The sequence below is a fragment of the Salvelinus fontinalis genome, chromosome 9, assembly GCF_029448725.1.
Source record: "Salvelinus fontinalis isolate EN_2023a chromosome 9, ASM2944872v1, whole genome shotgun sequence".
NCBI classification, from domain to species: Eukaryota; Metazoa; Chordata; class Actinopteri; order Salmoniformes; family Salmonidae; genus Salvelinus; species Salvelinus fontinalis.
In genome coordinates, this window is record NC_074673.1 from 22,284,260 (window position 1) to 22,303,110 (window position 18,851).

General features: G+C 43.1%; 1 protein-coding gene across 1 annotated transcript in view; it reads left to right on the forward strand.

Annotated features, from left to right (window-relative positions):
* The window catches only part of lrrc4ca (leucine rich repeat containing 4C, genome duplicate a), a 363,270-nt gene that overhangs the window by 97,598 nt on the left and 246,821 nt on the right, over positions 1–18,851 (forward strand). The window lies entirely within an intron of this gene.

An 18,851-nucleotide genomic window follows, 5' to 3' on the forward strand; every position in this document is an offset into this window, starting at 1 on the left:
AGGAACGGGAGGCGGAAGTATTTGGTTTCAATAGCTTAAGCTTGGAATTGGCTGAAAAAACAGAAAAAAAACACAGAAAAAAAACAGAAAAAAATTGATCCTCGGGTTTTCGCCTACCAAATCAGTTCTGTTATACTCACAGACATAATTTTAACAGTTTTAGAAACTTTAGAGTAGTTTCTATCCAACACTACCATGCATATGCATATCCTAGCTACTGGGCCTGAGTCACAGGCAGTTTACTTTGGACACCTCAGTATTCCAAAATTCTGAATACTGCCCCCTATCCCTAACAAGTTTTAATGCCCATATAAAACATAATTTTTCCATCTAAGAAATATTGCCTGGCTCAAACCATCGCTATCCCAGCCAGATGCAGAGAAACTTGTCCACGCTTTCATCTTCTCTCGGGTCGACTATGGCAACGCTCTGTTCGTGGCCTTCCAGCCAAATCACTTCAGAGGCTACAACTTCTCTAGAATAGTGCTGCCAGAGTCTTGACCAGGACCAAGAAGTCAGCCCACAACACCCCCATCCTTGCTGAACCGGTCAACTATAGGATAGACTTTTAAATCCTCTTCCTAGTGTTTAAAGCCTTGAATGGATTGAGTCCCGCCTACATCAGTGACCATATTCCTATCAATGAGACACCTCGCACTCTCTGCTCCAGCAACTCACCAATGCTTCAAATCCCCAAGATATGTCTCCATACTATGGGCTACCGAGCATTCTGCTGCCTTGTCCCTCGCCTATGGAATGCTCTCCCTGACCATCGGAGTGCAGCTCCATGAATAGGAACTTTCGCATAGTCCTAATATGGAAAGTCCTTTTAGCACCCATCCTACTATTGTTATTTCCTGCCTTGATTCTAAATGTATTGTATTTTTTCATATCATTTTGTAAAATAAAATAGTTTTTTTTGAGCTTTGAGATAACATTAATGAAAAGCGCTATACAAATTACATGTATTATTGGTATTATTACTTACTGTAGAAGTCTGTAGTAAACTGTAGTATACTGTAGAATAGAATACTGCACACTGTGGTATCCCTCAATCATTTGTAGTACTTACAATACTATACAATTGAGAAGTATAATGTAGAATACTGTTATAGTAGTAAATGTTACAGTATACTACAGACCACAAAAACACTACAGTAAATACTACAGTAATGTCCGCAAACACAATACAGTCGGCAAAAATACTAGAGTAATTACTACTAGAGTATTATACTACAGTATTTCATTTGCATATACCCTGCCCATTCCCCTACCCCATATCCCAATTTGTGCCACCCATAAGTGAGAAACATAAATGCATAGTATAGACCATATATGTTGATCCCTATAGGTTATAGAAAATTGCAGAATATCTGAGTTATCAGTTCAGACCTCAGTCCTTCCTCCCTGCAGGTTATGGAAAATGTGCTCTTTGAGTATTTTGTCCAGTAGGTTTCCTCAGGTTGAAAGCCCCCACTGCTATACCAAAGATAATACAACAAAAACACTATAGTGAATACTACAGTAATGTCCATAAAAAAATTGAATTACTTTAGTTCAAACACTGAACAAAAATATAAAAGCAACATGCAACTATTTTAAAGATTGTACTGAGTTACAGTTCATGTAAGGATATCAGTCAATTGAAATAAATAAATTAGGCCCTAATCTATTGATTTCGCATGACTGGCAATACAGATATGCATCAGTTGGTAACAGATATCAACAACCAAAATGGTAGGGGTGTGGATCAGAAAACCAGTCGGTATCTGGTGTGACCACTATTTGCATGATGCAGCGCAACACACCTCCTTCACATAGAGTTGATCAGGTTGTTGATTGTGGCCTGTGGAATGTTGTCCCACTCCTCCTCAATCGCTGAATCCTCTTTAATGGCTGTGTGAAGTTGCTGGATATTGGCGGGAATTGAAAGATGCTGTAGTACACGTGCTCTCATTCACATACATCCCACACATGCTCAATTGATAACATGTCTGGTGATTATGCAGGCCATGGAAGAACTGGGACATTTTTAGCTTCCAGGAATTGTGTAGAAATCCTTGCGACATGCATTATCATGCTGAAACATGAGGTGATGGCGGCGGATCAATGGCACGACAATGGGCCTCAGGATCTCATCACGGTACATCAGTGCATTCAAATTGCCATCGATAAAATGCAGTTGTGTTCATTGTCCATAGCTTATGCCTGTCCATATGACTGCTCTGTTCACAACATTGACATCAGCAAACCGCTCGCTCACACAACGCAATACACGCTGTCTGCCATCTGGCTGGTACAGTTGAAACCGGGATACATCCATGAAGAGCACACTTCTCCAGCATATCAGTGGCCATCCAAGGTCAGGTCAAGGCCCTGGTGAGGACAACGAGCATGTTTGTGCAGGAATTCTTAGATTACGCAAATCCACAGTTTCATCAGCTGTCCGGGTAGCTGGTCTCAGACGATCCTGAAGGTGAAGAAGCCGGGTGTGGAGGTCCTGGTCTAGCGTGGTTACACCTGGTCTGCGGTTGTGAGGCCGTTTGTACTTACTGCCAAATTCTCTAAAATTGGAATGGAGGCGACTTATGGTAGAGAAATGCACATTCAATTATCTGGCAACAGCTCTGGTGGACATTCCTGCACAAAACATGAGACATTTGAGGCATTGTGTTGTGTGACAAAACCACACATTTTAGTGGCCTTTTATTGTCCCCAATAAAATTGTCCCCAACTACAGTCCAGTCTGCAGTCCAGTCTCCATTCAATACAGTGAATACTACAGTAAAGTCCACAAAAACCCTAGAGTGAAAACTATAGCATTTACACCATAGCATTTTTTTCATGACAGAAGTCATTCATGAGGTTCTGTGCTGCCGTGGTGATTTATGTTTTTAGCTCCCACAAGCACTTAATCTTAGACAGAGAAGTAAACAGGTTTTATCTGCACACTGTGTCCAGCTACTAAGTGTTCTGAGATTCTTTCTCTGGGTGACTAAAATGCAGTCTGATAGCAACGATCCCCATGTGTTAGTTGTGCTGCTGCCACATAGGTCACTGCTCTGACGTTAGCCACTGTGCACAATCATTTGATTCATTATTAAGGCATGTTTGCACTCGTGCATGTGTCACAGCCTTATCAATGTTAACAGTGTGTGTGTGTGTGTGTGTGTGTGTGTGTGTGTGTGTGTGTGTGTGTGTGTGTGTGTGTGTGTGTGTGTGTGTGTGTGTGTGTGTGTGTGTGTGTGTGTGTGTGTGTGTGTGTGTGTGTGTGTGTGTGTGTGTGTGTGCGCAGCTTCACATGTGTTTCTTAATTATTATTGTCTGCTTTGCATGCTGACTCACAGACAGCAAACAGAGGGCATTGGAAAAATCCTATTTCCTTGCCTATCACAGAAAAATGTAACCTCTAAGACACTACTTGTTGACTGATGTCAGATATATACAGGACCATTAAGATACAACATTTAAGTCTTTGTGTTTTACATGCGAACCACACTGACATGTGCTCATGCAATCTCTTATCAAGTTGAATTTAGGGAGTCTGTTTCTTGTGAGATAGTAGTTTTTTGGGAACACACAAATGAGAATGTGCAGTTTATTTACATGCAGAGTGATTAGTGCGAGCAATAACATGTATACTGAGAGGTCTATAGGTGTGTATTGATGTTCAGGCTTGAATTCAATAAAACTCATGCAGGGTTTCCCACACTGCAGGTTTGATTTAATTATTTCTGTTTTCATCTGAACTCTGTCTCTGTTCTATACTAACATCATCATTATAACACTCTTTCAGAGCTCTACAGAGCATTTTGATTAGTTTGAATGTAAATATACATTTATTAAATAAACAGAAAAACATGAATGAAAGTTTCTGCAAGCTGCCAATATGCATGTGCTTGGCTTTCCACCTTGGATACATTTAAAAATGTGTTTTTATAATCATCAGTCAGGAAAAAAAAAATATGAGGAATGTTTGAAGCCTGCTCTTGCTTCTTCCTTTTCCTAATTTCTGGCAGCAGAGTTTATTCTTAACTTCCTAATGTAGGGGAATGTTTCCCCTGATAATACAATATGGATGAGCTCCTTCCACTTTCTTCAATCGCGCCTTATTTTTACCCTCCTTGTTGATACCTTTGTTTTGAGGTACCTTTGCAATGGATCAACCCCAAGCAGGAATCCTCTGATGTCTTTTGTTGTTTTACCCACCCCTCCATTACTCCACAGTTCTCCAACCTGCCAGGTGTAATCATTGTTTTCATTCTTCTCTCATATTTCTACCTTGTGGACTTCAAGAATTGAACACTAGTATTTTAATGCTTATTTATACAGATAAAACATTGTGTGTATGAACAAATGGTTGCAGTCAAATAAACCTTGCTTTGATGCAACAATAAATGTGTAACACATTGAAATACATCACATTCATGAGTTTTGGAAAAATAAATCAACAAACATTACATACAGTGCATTCGGAAAGTATTCATACCACTGGACTTTTTCCACATTTTGTTACGTTAGAGCCTTAATCTAAAATTGATTAAATTATTATCTACACACAATACCCCATATTGACGATGTGAAAACCGATTTTGTTTACATTTTTGCAAATGTATTAATATAAAAAACCTTATTTAAATAAGTTTTCAGACCCTTTGCTATGAGACACAAAATTGAGCTCAGGTGCATCCTGTTTCCATTGATCATCCTTGAGATGTTTCTACAACTTGACTGCTGTCCACCTGTGGTAAATTCAATTGATTGGACATGATTTATAAAGGCATACACATGTCCCACAGTTGACAGTGCATGTCAGAGCAAAAACCAAGTCATGAGGCTGAAGGAAGCTCCGAGACATGATTGTGTCGAGGCACAGATCTGTGGAAGGGTACCAAAACATTTCTGCAGCATTGAAGGTTTTCAAGAACATAGTGGCCTCCATCAATCTTAAATGGAAGAAATTTGGAACCACTAAGACTCTGGCCGCCCGGCCAAACTGAGCAATCAGGGGAGAAGGACCTTGATCAGGGAGGTGACAAAGAACCTGATGGTAACTCTGACAGAGCTCCAGAGTTATGTCCAATTAGCTACTTTGGTTAGCGCTTTTGGTAAACAATTCCAAAGTCACAAAGCGCGTCCACTATAACGTGACAAAATGTCCAAAAGTTCCGTAACAGTCAGTAGAAACATGTCAAACAATGTATTGAATCAATCTTTAGAATGTTGTTAACATACATCTTGAATAACGTTCCAACCGGAGAATTAGATTGACTTCAGAAGAGCGGTGGAACGGAGGTCCTCCTCATGTGAATGCGCATGTGAAAGCATGGTCAGCTCGTGGCAGACCTGACTAATTCCTGTCTCCTTCGGCTCCCCTCACATTAGAGTCATCAGACAAAGTTCTATTGACTGTTGACATCTCGCTGTAATTTCAATGAGAGCTTGGTTGAAAATCTGCCACCTCAGAAAAAATTTAAACAGGAAGTGGAACTTCTCAGGTTTTTGCTGGCCATATGAGTTCTGTTATACTCACAGACATAATTCAAACAGTTTTAGAAACTTCAGAGTGTTTTCTATCCAATACGAATAATAATATGCATGTATTAGCAACTGGGACTGAGGAGCAGACCGTTTATTATGGGCACCTCTGTGCACCTTTCATCCAAGGTAGTCAGTATTGCCCCTGCAGCCATAAGAAGTTAACTTAAGCCAGCCAACCTTGCTCCCAATTCTATGCTTCATATACTGTCCAATTATGTTTTTTACAGATCTCTGAAACAAGAAGCTGCTGTGGCTTATTATCAGAGAACATGTTTCAGCACCATGAGCAGTTAGCCTCAAGGTTAGGGTGTTGGGCGAATCCCAGTGCCAACAAGGTGAAAAATGTAGTGCTGTGCCCTTAAAACTTCTTATGGCTGGGGGCAGTATTGAGTAGCTTGGATGAATAAGGTGCCCAGAGGTGCCCAGAGTAAACTGCCTGCTCCTCAGTCCCAGTTGCTAATATATGCATAGTATTAGTATATTTGGAAAGAAAACACTCTGAAGTTTCTAAAACTGTTTGAATGATGTCTGTGAGTATAAGAGAACTCATATGGCAGGCAAAAACCTGAGAAAAAATAGAACCAGGAAGTGGGAAATCTGAGGTTGGTCGATTTTCAACTCAGCCCCTATTGAAGATACAGTGGGATATTGGTCATGTTGCACTTCCTACGGCTTCCACTAGATGTCAACAGTCTTTAGAACCTTGTCTGATGCTTCTACTGTGAAGTGGGGCCAAATGAGAGGGGAATGAGTCAGAGGTCTGGCAGAATGCTTTGAGCTCGTGACGCTCGTTCATGTGAGAGCGAGCTCTAATCCATTTGCTTTTCTGAAGATAAAGGAATTCTCCGGTTGGAACATTATTGAAGATTTCTGTTAAAAACATCCTAAAGATGGATTCTATACATCGTTTGACATGTTTCTACGTACTGTAATGGAACTTTTTGACATTTCGTCTGCTTCTAGTGAACGCGATTCATGACATTGGATTTGTTTACAAAACACGCTAACAAAAGTAGCTATTTGGACATAAATGATGGACATTATCAAACAAAACAAACATTTATTGTGGAACTGGGATTCCTGGGAGTGCATTCTGATGAAGATCATCAAAGGTAAGTGAATGTTTATAATGTTATTTCTGACTTCTGTTGACTGCACAATATGGCGGATATCTTTTTGTCTTGATTGGGCTCTGAGCGCCGACCTCAGATTATTGCATGGTTTGCTTTTTCCATAAAGCTTTTTTGAACTCTGACACATCGTTTGCATTAAGGAGAAGTGGATCTAAAATTCCGTGTATAAAACTTGTATCTTTGATCAACATTTATTATGAGTTTTTCTGGAAATTGATGTGGCTCTCTGCAAAATCACCGGATGTTTTTGGAACTACTGAACATGACGTGCCAATGTATACTGAGCTTTTTTTATATAAATATGAACTTTACCGAACAAAACATACATGTATTGTGTAACATGAAGTCCTATGAGTGTCATCTTATGAAGATCATCAAAGGTTAGTGATTCATTTTATCTATATTTCTGCTTTTTGTGACTCCTGTCTTTGGCTGGAAAAATGGCTGTGTTTTTCTGTGATTTGGCGGTGACCTAACATAATCGTTTGTGGGGCCTTCGCAGTAAAGCTTTTTTGAAATCGGACACTGTGATGGGATTAACAACAAGATTACCTTTAAAATGGTATAAGATACTTGTATGTTTGAGGAACTTTATTATGATATTTCTGTTGTTTGAATTTGGCGCCCTGCACTTTCACTGGCTGTTGTCATATCGATCCCGTTAACGGGATCTCAGCCATAAGAAGTATTAAGCAAGACACTTAATCCTAATTGCTCCAGGGGCTCCGGACAATAGTGACCCCATTCCATACGGGTGTCTCAGGGGGAGTTGGGATATGCAAAAAACAAATGTTCAAACACACTTGCAGAAGTGTGTAACACAACAAATATATGCAACCCCTAGTGGTTAGAGCCTAGTGGTTAGAGCCTAGTGGTTAGAGCCTAGTGGTTAGAGCCTAGTGGTTAGAGCCTAGTGGTTAGAGCCTAGTGGTTAGAGCCTAGTGGTTAGAGCCTAGTGGTTAGAGCCTAGTGGTTAGAGCCTAGTGGTTAGAGCCTAGTGGTTAGAGCCTAGTGGTTAGAGCCTAGTGGTTAGAGCATTGGGCCAGTGACCGAAAAGTTGCTGGATCGAATCCCCGAGCTGACAAGGTAAAAATATGTAGTTCTGACCCTGAACAAGGCAGTTAACCCACTGTTCCTAGGCCATCATTGTAAATAAGAATTTGTTTTTAACTGACTTGCCTAGTTAAATAAAGGTTAACATTTTTGTATTGTTATTATACTAGGTAATATAATAAAACAGCACAATGGGCAGCTGCAGCTCTATAAGCAGCAAGCTACAGCCCTGTACCAAGGCAGCTGCAGCCATAAATAGCACCATGGACAGATACAGCCCTAAACCAAAGCACCTCAGCCAAAAAAGCAACATGGACAGATACAGACCTATATCAAGGAAGCTACAGCCATAAACAGCACCATGGACAGATACATCTCTATACCAAGGCAGCTGCAGCTTTAAACAGCACCATGGACAGCTATAGCTCTATACCAAAGTAGCTATAGACAGCACTATGTACTGTACAGCTACAGGGCTATATTCTAGCAACCACAGTAAAAACAGTACTATGCCAGATACCCAGGCAGCTATTGCCCTAAACAGTACTATGGACAGATACCCAGGCAGCTATTGCCCTAAACAGTACTATGGACAGATATCCAGGCAGCTATTGCCCTAACAGTACTATGGACAGATATCCAGGCAGCTATTGCCCTAACAGTACTATGGACAGATATCCAGGCAGCTATTGCCCTAACAGTACCATGGACAGCTACAGACCTATATCCAGGGATGAAAACAAACTCTTCCACTCACAAGCTAAAACGTCCTCCACTGTCATGCTGCTGCGCAGTCAACTTCCATTTTCCACTTGATTCAGTATGCCTGCAGAGGATTTGGGGGCATCAGGGCTAGCCCTATCAGCTCCGTGAACTAGAGTGCACTAAAGAAAGTTGACAAATGGCCTTTGATGGAGGCTGATACTAGTGGACTCTCCCCCACGGCTCCCCAGAGTGGCCTTGAGAGCACAGAATTACAGTCAGTGCTGTACATCTCTGCCTACAGACTGGAGATACATTACCATTGCCATTGGTCTAAACCTACACTGTGACGTAGCAGGAAATAAATTCAACACTCATCTAATAGATAAATACCCTTTTCACTCCACCATGCAGTATGCATACTTGTGACACTAACTAATATTTAGCTGGATTCATGAGTATTTTTATTTTTGGATCCTCAGCCCTGGGGTCAGGGTAATTGGCAGGTGTGTTCAGCTGCAATCCTCTGCTCCCTGCTGTATCATGGTGGAATACACTAGCTGCAGTCCTCTGCTCCCTGCTGTATCATGGTGGAATACACTAGCTGCAGTCCTCTGCTCCCTGATGTGTCATGGTGGAATACACTAGCTGCAGTCCTCTGCTCCCTGCTGTATCATGGTGGAATACACTAGCTGCAGTCCTCTGCTCCCTGCTGTATCATGGTGGAATACACTAGCTGCAGTTTTCTGCTCCCTGATGTATCATGGTGGAATACACTAGCTGCAGTCCTCTGCACCCTGCTGTATCATGGTGGAATACACTAGCTGCAGTCCTCTGCACCCTGCTGTATCATGGCGGAATACACTAGCTGCAGTCCTCTGCTCCCTGATGTATCATGGTGGAATACACTAGCTGCAGTCCTCTGCACCCTGCTGTATCATGGTGGAATACACTAGCTGCAGTCCTCTGCTCCCTGCTGTATCATGGTGGAATACACTAGCTGCAGTCCTCTGCTCCCTGATGTATCATGGTGGAATACACTAGCTGTAGTCCTCTGCACCCTGCTGTGTCATGGTGGAATACACTAGCTGCAGTCCTCTGCTCCCTGCTGTATCATGGTGGAATACACTAGCTGCAGTCCTCTGCTCCCTGATGTATCATGGTGGAATACACTAGCTGCAGTCCTCTGCACCCTGCTGTATCATGGTGGAATACACTAGCTGCAGTCCTCTGCACCCTGCTGTATCATGGCGGAATACACTAGCTGCAGTCCTCTGCTCCCTGCTGTATCATGGTGGAATACACTAGCTGCAGTCCTCTACTCCCTGCTGTATCATGGCGGAATACACTAGCTGCAGTCCTCTGCACCCTGCTGTATCATGGCGGAATACACTAGCTGCAGTCCTCTGCTCCCTGCTGTATCATGGCGGAATACACTAGCTGCAGTCCTCTGCTCCCTGCTGTATCATGGCGGAATACACTAGCTGCAGCGCTGTACTGCACTGTACTCTGCTGTGGTGGCAGGCTACTTAGGTCCCTAAGGTTCCTTTAAAATACAGTCAAACATACCAAAGTGTTTGCACACAAGCTAGGAACTGAGAAAACATTTACACTTACACATTAAGCATGGTAGGCTACTTGGTACTTTACTAAGTTTGTCTGTGTCGGTTACACCAAAGACTTGTGAGGACAAAAACATTTCAGTCTTAGAGGACAAATGTCATAAGTCAGGGGTGTCAAACTCATTCCACGGAGGGCCAAGTGTCTGCAGGTTTTTGGTTTTTCCTTTCAATAAAGCCCTAGACAACCAGGTGTGGGGAGTTCCTAACTAATTAGTGATGTTAATTCATCAATCAAGTACAAGGGAGGAGCGAAAACCCGCAGACACTCGGCCCTCCGTGGAATGAGTTTGACACCTGTGTCATAAGTAGTTATTTGGGATCTTAGGAGATGACCAGTCCATTTGCTAGAAGAGTTATATGCAGTCACACTGCATATTTACAAATGTATATTATTTGAATGTTTGTATGAAAAGGTATATTACAGTATGAGAAGAGCGGGCCAAGTTTCCCTCTGCTTCAAGACACATGCATACCCTCTGAGCTATAGACATACAGTGTAAACATAGATGTGCCTGTCAACAATGATGACATTGCACATGTAGTGAACCAAAAGTATTTAATAGCGGCCAAATAATAGCAGACAAATTGCTTTTCACACAAAAATACATACCTGTCATTATAAACACTTCAAAACAGTATGTGGGCATGTGTGTGTATTGTATTTCTGTCTTCGTATGGATTGTCTTCACAATGACTTACATGTGTTGTCAGGTCAGCCATCGTACATTCAACGCTCTACAAGTTTAGATGACAAACAAACTCTTTTAAAGAGATGTCTTCACAACATCTTACACTGACGTTATTGAAATGGACAACCATACCGTGGCAGTTGCTTTGACCCTGCCTATCTGTAATAATCCATCTGGCTGCTATTGTCCTTTCCCTCAACTAATGACAGCATTGGTTATGTATAGCAAACTGTTCATTAGCCATTGTCATTACTGTGGTATGTAAACAACCTGATTCCACCATTAGCACTCTTTCTCATTATACACACTGATAAGAGCATGATCACACATATTCACAATGGCGTAATGTTGTGTTCTATTCAGAAAGCTAAAGAAGACGAACCCAACCCGACATGCTTTGCGGCTGGGGGAGCCATGCCAGACACATTATGTCACTGAAGCAGTACTGAGGGGGATTTGGCTTTGTTATCAGCCTCTATCCCCTCCACCCCTGTTTTAACCGTTTTATTTTCTGCAGCAAACCACATGCTGTGTATAGGCTTGCATCACATTTTGAGTGTTCATATTCCAGATTGGATACTGTTTTTAAAGTTTTTCTGTGACCTTTTTTGCACACATAACCCAGTTTGGAGAGAGCAGCATAAATCTGAGTTATTTGTTTAGATTCTGTAGTTTGTAGACAGAGTGCACTCTTCTGGATGTCACTGCAATTAAGGGCTCAGGCTCAGATCTGGATACACTATTTTAAGGGAATATTTTATTTCTGTTGGCGCCTCAAGAATGTGACTATTCTTATCCAAATCTCTTGAGGGATGAACGGATGCAAAATCATATGTGGATTATGCTCTGTGTTTACTTAAAGGATGTTATTTTATTGAATTTTATATACTATTGTACGTATATATATATATGGGTCCCATGTGAATATTCATCAGCTAAAATAAATGAATATAGAATATATTAGTTGAGATAAAATATTTTATGGGTTTACATAATCCACATTTAGTGTATTGCTACTGCCTGGGTTGGCCTTTTTTAATATTCCAGCTTACCCTTTGAACCTAGAGAGTGGTTTCTGATCGGCCATCTCTGCTGGTCAGCAACGCTCTCTCTTTGCATCTGCAGAATGTTAAGCTGTGCAGAACACAACCCAGGACCTGAAGCTCCAGGCCCCTGATTCCTCTCTCGTCTGCTCTGCCCCACAATTTTACAGCACCAATCTGTCACTTCCTCTCAGCTGAGTAGGCAGCACAATGGCCAGGGCCCAGAGGAACCTCTCTCTCTGCATGCACCCCCATCCAGGGGTCAGGAAAAATGTAGGCTGCCGTGAGGAGTCCATGCCCTGGGTGTCACAGAGATAGCATGCACAACTCACTCCTCTCACATCCCTCATCCTCTACCTTCAGCTCCACCATTATATTTAATTGAGTTTATTCTGCTCCAAAAATGATAGCGTGCGAGAGGAAGCAACCAACCTTTCTTTAGGTTTCAGCCACCGGGGAAGGGGTACATGAGCAAATTACTTCAGCGGGGGTGTGGCGCAGGCTCGTTCCTCTACCCCAGAGGCCTGGGCAGGACTGGGCAGATGTTTGCGAGAGTTAGGGGATCTGCGGCAGTAGTCTAGGAGGGCTCAAAGAGCCCCTGGTAGATGGCTAGAAACAAGATCAGCTCAACAACAGCTGCTGGGAGGACAAGGGGCAGGTTTACAGGCAGTGTTTTAGCCTTCTAAGCATTCTTCCCTGGTTGCTTAGTGCATTGTATTCATTCATTCATGCATTAATTCCTAACTACACACTGTACAGCTTCTCCATATGCTTGTTACTGTGAAGTTAGAGATGCATTGAAGCTGTTTCGGTGAACTCAACGTTGAGAGGAAAGTGTTGGTACACACTGTGCCTTGTTGATAGATACTGTGTCGTCTGGCGTACTCTATAGGGAATACTTGGCATCTGGAGTGCTATCACGTGACTGCTCCCAAACAAGCATAAACTTCCTGGCACAAAGTTTTATTATGAAGGAATTTGTTTTTGTAATAACAATACATAAACACAGAAAGACAATATGAGCACAGATATGATACCTCAGCTCCACAGTAGTCCCAAGGCACACCACAAACCAATAGCTTTTGAATATTGCACACCAGATGTGCACACGTGTCTGTTGCATGACAAGAAACTAATAACGTCCAAATTCCTGTGTGTATAGTCAGGATCTTGACAGCATTGTGCCATACCCAGGCTATATTGAACTTTGAATACTTGAACTTGCCAGATGAGTTGTCAAATCAAATTGTTTTAAGGTACTCTATGTTTGTCAGGGTAATATACATTTCAAATTAGGTTACAATTCTAATTCTAATTCTAATTCTGCTTGCAAAACTAAGTTTGAAAATGTTAAATCTCTTCAAATCATTCAACGTTACACAGAAAAGAGATTTGCTCTCTGTCAAAAAAGGACAGAATGTAGTTTCTGTAGTTCTATTCTTACCTGGTCTCCCCCCTCAACAAACTTGCAAAGAGGGAAAGACATAGGAGGACTATCCGTACCAAACTTTAAATTGTATTTCCAGGCACTTGCATTTTATCCCATCCTAAATTGGTTTAGACATGATTCTTCCGCCCCTAGCTGAGTATAGTGATATATGGTGTCTCCTATTGACCTGGAAGAGGTGGTCTTCACTGATATATCCCTCAAACAATGTAAACTAGGTATTAATCCTATTATTGCTCACACAATTTCTATTTGGCGCAACATTTTAATGGGAATTAAAATGGCATGCCCATGCTCCAACATTTTGCAATAATGCCTTACAATAATGCCTTACGGTCTGGAAGGCAGCCTTTTGCATCCCCCCAATGGTCCAAATGTGGAATCCGTACCTTTGCCATTGTCATGGACAGTAATGGTTTGAGAACATTCCTAGATTTGAATGGCACATATACTGTATATTACCAGGCAACTCCTTTTTTCTATATTTACATCGTAGGTCAGCTATTCTGGCCTGTAGAGTCCCTTGGGAAACCCAACTACAGAACCATACAATGATGGGATTTATAAATAAATGATATGGGCTCCCGAAAGGACTTTTCTCTATAATATACACGGCTCAAAAAAATAAAGGGAACACTAAAATAACACATCCTAGATCTGAATGAATTAAATATTCGTATTAAATACTTTTTTCTTTACATAGTTGAATGTGCTGACAACAAAATCACACAAAAATGATCAATGGAAATCAAATGTATCAACCCATGGAGGTTTGGATTTGGAGTCACACTCAAAATTTAAATGGAAAACCACACTACAGGCTGATCCAACTTTGATGTAATGTCCTTAAAACAAGTCAAAATGAGGCTCAGTAGTGTGTGTGGCCTCCACGTGCCTGTATGACCTCCCTACAACGCCTGGGAATGCTCCTGATGAGGATGGTCTCCTGAGGGATGGTCTCCTGAGGGATCTCCTCCCAGACCTGGACTAAAGCATCCGCCAACTCCTGGACAGTCTGTGGTGCAACGTGGCGTTGGTGGATGGAGCGAGACATGATGTCCCAGATGTGCTCAATTGGATTCAGGTCAGGGGAACGGGCGGGCCAGTCCATAGCATCAATGCCTTCCACTTGCAGGAACTGCTGACACACTCCAGACACATTTGGTCTAGCATTGTCTTGCACTAGGAGGAACCCTGGGCCAACCGCACCAGCATATGGTCTCACAAGGAGTCTGAGGATCTCATCTCGGTACCTAATGGCAGTCAGGCTACCTCTGGCGCGCACATGGAGGGCTGTGCGGCCACCAAAGAAATGCCACCCCACACCATGACTGACCCACTGTCAAACCGGTCATGCTGGAGGATGTTGCAGGCAGCAGAACGTTCTCCCCGGCGTCTCCAGACTCTGTCACGTTTGTCACATGTGCTCAGTGTGAGCCTGCTTTCATCTGTGAAGAGCACAGGGCGCCAGTGGTGAATTTGCCAATCTTGGTGTTCTCTGGCAAATGCCAAACATCCTGCACGGTGTTGGGCTGTAAGCACAACCCCCACCTGTGGACGTCGGGCCCTCATACCACCCTCATGGAGTCTGTTTCTGACCGTTTGAGCAGACACATGCACATTTGTGGCCTGCTGGAGGTCATTCTGCAGGGCTCTGGCAGTGCTCCTCCTGCTCCTCCTTGCACAAAGGCGGAGGTATCGGTCCTGCTGCTGGGTTGTTGCCCTCCTTCGGCCTTCTCCACGTCTCCTGATGTACTGGCCTGTCTCCTGGTAGCGCCTCCATGCTCTGGACACTACGCTGATTGACACAGCAAACTTTCTTGCCACAGCTCGCATTGATGTGCCATCCTGGATGAGCTGCACTACCTGAGCCACTTGTGTGGGTTGTAGACTCCGTCTCATGCTACCACTAGAGTGAAAGCACCGCCAGCATTAAAAAGTGACCAAAACATCAGCCAGGAAGCATAGGAACTGAGAAGTGGTTTGTGGTCACCACCTGCAGAACCACTCCTTTATTGGGGGTGTCTTGCTAATTGCCTATAATTTCCACCTGTTGTCTATTTCATTTGCACAACAGCATGTGAAATGTATTGTCAATCAGTGTTCAATCAATCAATCAATTTTATTTTATATAGCCCTTCGTACATCAGATAATTTCTCGAAGTGCTGTACAGAAACCCAGCCTAAAACCCCAAACAGCTAGAATGCAGGTGTAGAAGCACGGTGGCTAGGAAAAACTCCAAAGAAAGGCCAAAACCTAGGAAGAAACCTAGAGAGGAACCAGGCTATGAGGGGTGGCCAGTCCTCTTCTGGCTGTGCCGGGTGGAGATTATAACAGAACTATGCCAAGATGTTCAAAAATGTTCATAAGTGACAAGCATGGTCAAATAATAATCATGAATAATTTTCAGTTGGCTTTTCATAGCTGATCATTAAGAGTTGAAAAACAACAGGTCTGGGACAGGTGGCGGTTCCATAACCGCAGGCAGAACAGCTGAAACTGGAATAGCAGCAAGGCCAGGCGGACTGGGGGCAGCAAGGAGTCACCACGGGCGGCAGTCCCGACGCATGGTCCTAGGGCCCAGGTTCTCCGAGAGAAAGAAAGAGAGAAGGAGAAAATTAGAGAGAGCCAAGATTTTCAAAATGTTCATAAATGACAAGCATGGTCAAATAATAATCAGGAATAAATCTCAGTTGGCTTTTCATAGCCGATCATTAAGAGTTGAAAACAGCAGGTCTGGGACAGGTAGGGGTTCCATAACCGCAGGCAGATGAGTTGAAACTGGAATAGCAGCAAGGCCAGGCGGACTGGGGGCAGCAAGGAGTCACCACGGCCGGTAGTCCCGACGTATGGTCCTAGGGCTCAGGTCCTCCGAGAGAAAGAGAGAAGGAGAAAATTAGAGAGAGCCAAGATTTTCAAAATGTTCATAAATGACAAGCATGGTCAAATAATAATCAGGAATAAATCTCAGTTGGCTTTTCATAGCCGATCATTAAGAGTTGAAAACAGCAGGTCTGGGACAGGTAGGGGTTTCGTAACCGCAGGCAGAAACAGTTGAAACTGGAATAGCAGCAAGGCCGGGCGGACTGGGGACAGCAAGGTGTCAGCATGCCCGGTAGTCCTGACGTATGGTCCTAGGGCTCAGGTTCTCAGAGAGAAAGAGAGAACGAGAGAATTAGAGAGAGCATACTTAAATTCACACAGGACACTGGATAAGACAGGAGAAGTACTCCAGGTATAACCAACTGACCCTAGCCCCCCGACACATAAACTACTGCAGCATAAATACTGGAGGCTGAGACAGGAGCGGTCAGGAGACACTGTGGCCCCATCCGAAGAAACCCCCGGACAGGGCTAAACAGGAAGGATATAACCCCACCCACTCTGCCAAAGCACAGCCCCCACACCACTAGAGGGATATCCTCAACCACCAACTTACAATCCTGAGACAAGGCCGAGTATAGCCCACAAAGGTCTCCACCACAGCACAACCAAGGGGGGGCGCCAACCCAGACAGGAAGTTCACGTCAGTAACTCAACCCACTCAAGTGACGCACCCCTCCTAGGGACGGCATGAAAGAGCACCAGCAAGCCAGTGACTCAGCCCCAGTAACAGGGTTAGAGGCAGAGAATCCCAGTGGAGAGAGGGGAACCGGCCCTGGAGAGACAGCAAGGGCGGTTCGTTGCTCCAGAGCCTTTCCGTTCACCTTCACACTCCTGGGCCAGACTACACTCAATCATATGACCTACTGAAGAGATAAGTCTTCAGTAAAGACTTAAAGGTTGAGACCGAGTCTGCGTCTCTCACATGGGTAGGCAGACTGTTCCATAAAAATGGAGATCTATAGGAGAAAGCCCTGCCTCCAGCTGTTTGCTTAGAAATTTTAGGGACAATTAGGAGGCCTGCGTCTTGTGACCGTAGCGTACGTGTAGGTATGTACGGCAGGACCAACTCGGAAAGATAGGTAGGAGCAAGCCCATGTAACGCTTTATAGGTTAACAGTAAAACCTTGAAATCAGCCCTTGCCTTAACGGGAAGCCAGTGTAGGGAAGCTAGCACTGGAGTAATATGATCAAATTTCTTGGTTCTAGTCAGGATTCTAGCAGCCGTATTTAGCACTAACTGAAGTTTATTTAGTGCTTTATCCGGGTAGCCGGAAAGTAGAGCATTGCAGTAGTCTAACCTAGAAGTAACAAATGCATGGATTAATTTTTCTGCATAATTTTTGGACAGAAAATTTCTGATTTTTGCAATGTTACGTAGATGGAAAAAAGCTGTCCTTGAAACAGTCTTGATATGTTCGTCAAAAGAGAGATCAGGGTCAAGAGTAACGCCGAGGTCCTTCACAGTTTTATTTGAGACGACTTTACAACCATCAAGATGAATTGTCAGATTTAACAGAAGATCTCTTTGTTTCTTGGGACCTAGAACAAGCATCTCTGTTTTGTCCGAGTTTAAAAGTAGAAAGTTTTCAGCCATCCACTTCCTTATGTCTGAAACACAGGCTTCTAGCGAGGGCAATTTTGGGGCTTCACCATGTTTCAGTGAAATGTACAGCTGTGTGTCATCCGCATAGCAGTGAAAGTTAACATTATGTTTTCGAATAACATCCCCAAGAGGTAAAATATATAGTGAAAACAATAGTGGTCCTAAAACGGAACCTTGAGGAACACCGAAATGTACAGTTGATTTGTCAGAGGACAGACCATTCACAGAGACAAACTGATATCTTTCCGACAGGTAAGATCTAAACCAGGCCAGAACTTGTCCGTGTAGACCAATTTGGGTTTCCAGTCTCTCCAAAAGAATGTGGTGATCGATGGTGTCAAAGGCAGCACTAAGGTCTAGTAGCACGAGGACAGATGCAGAGCCTCGGTCTGACGCCATTAAAAGGTCATTTACCACCTTCACAAGTGCAGTCTCAGTGCTATGATGGGGTCTAAAACCAGACTGAAGCATTTCGTATACATTGTTTGTCTTCAGAAAGGCAGTGAGTTGCTGCGCAACAGCTTTTTCTAAAATTTTTGAGAGGAATGGAAGATTCGATATAGGCCGATAGTTTTTTATATTTTCCGGGTCAAGGTTTGGCTTTTTCAAGAGAGGCTTTATCACTGCCACTTTTAGTGAGTTTGGTACACATCCGGTGGATAGAGAGCTGTTTATTATGTTCAACATAGGAGGGCCAAGCACAGGAAGCAGCTCCTTCAGCAGTTTAGTAGGAATAGGATCCAGTATGCAGCTTGAAGGTTTAGAGGCCATGATTATTTTCATCATTGTGTCAAGAGATATAGTACTAAAACACTTAAGTGTCTCTCCCGATCCCAGGCCCTCACAGGGCTGTACAGATCCAGGACAGCTAAGCCCTGGAGGAATACGCAGATTCAAAGAGGAGTCCGTAATTTGCTTTCTAATGGTCATGATCTTTTCCTCAAAGAAGTTCATGAATTTATTACTGCTGAAGTGAAAGCCATCCTCTCTTGGGGAATGCTGCTTTTTAGTTAGCTTTGCAACAGTATCAAAAAGAAATTTTGGATTGTTCTTATTTTCCTCGATTAAGTTGGAAAAGTAGGATGATCGAGCAGCAGTGAGGGCTCTTCGGTACTGCACGGTACTGTCTTT